At 31.3% G+C, this 1,036-nt stretch overlaps 1 long non-coding RNA gene across 1 annotated transcript in view; it reads left to right on the forward strand.

Moving 5' to 3' along the window:
- Positions 1-620, forward strand: part of LOC111086909 — a 2,089-nt gene extending 1,469 nt beyond the window's left edge. Inside the window, exon 3 of the long non-coding RNA XR_002611622.1 lies at positions 524-620. This is a non-coding gene — a long non-coding RNA (uncharacterized LOC111086909). The remainder of the gene's footprint in view (positions 1-523) is intronic.
- The last annotated feature ends 416 nt before the right edge of the window (positions 621-1,036 follow it).

Consider the following 1,036-nt stretch of genomic DNA (forward strand, 5'->3'; position numbering starts at 1 on the left):
CGCAGGCCTGTGTTATTTATAAACATGAAAGTAGCTTCTGGGATCAATAGAAAGGACAAATGATGTTCCTAATTACGTAATAAGTAATAGATGATTTGTTACTTTGTATGTTAATAAATAGTGTAGTAACTACAAGTATTTTTTCAAGATTTCTAAAAAGAAAAATGTTAATTGAATGCATAAATTGTTTAAGTTGAAACCTTCAGACACAAAACGTTATAAAAACACAATAATTAAGTAAAAGAAAATATATATACGCAAGAATACACGGCCGTATGGGAAAATGTTTTGTACAATGTTTTAGCTGTTTTCGTTTGTGAAGTCATAAAGTATCGTCTAAAGAACTACCATTCTTTGTATAGTCCAGGTATAAAATCGTTCCAAAAATATTTTAACAAACCAGTAATGGAACTAAGTAGAACAAAATATACTAAAAGTTCCTTTTTATTATTATAGATTTAATAGTTTTCCCCATATTCAATTCAGCTAACCTACAATTTAGTTTCTTGTACATTGGAAGCAGGTGTAGGAGCAGGAATAATAGTCACTACAGTGGAAGCTCTGAACAGTAGCGCTGTACAAGTGCAATGGTCTTATGATGGAAATGGCTGGAAAACGAGAACCGTTCAAGCACAAATTCAGGCTGAAGGCGCTACTGAGGCAAAGACTTTATCTGTCAGTACCGAGACAAATAATTTTGATATAGCGCAATTGAAACCACAGACGAAATACACTCTAACGATATTTCCTTCCGAAAACGTAAGAACCATAGGACAGGGTATTCATTTTACCATAAGTAAGTTTTTAATTATATTTATGTTTCGAATGGAATTTTTAGTGTATTTTGAATCGCTATTTATTTTTGTAAGAAAGAAAATAATATTAATAATTTTAGAATGCAGAGGGTTAAGTACGTTATATTAAAACGATTTTGAATATGCAAATCAGCAAGTCGTCACTTAACAGTCACAGCCGATATAAAATTATGGTAAAACTGATTGTATCAGAACTATATTTTGACACTGTTTGGGTAGTG

The sequence above is a fragment of the Limulus polyphemus genome, unplaced genomic scaffold (genome assembly GCF_000517525.1).
Source record: "Limulus polyphemus unplaced genomic scaffold, Limulus_polyphemus-2.1.2 Scaffold1545, whole genome shotgun sequence".
Lineage (NCBI taxonomy): Eukaryota > Metazoa > Arthropoda > Merostomata > Xiphosura > Limulidae > Limulus > Limulus polyphemus.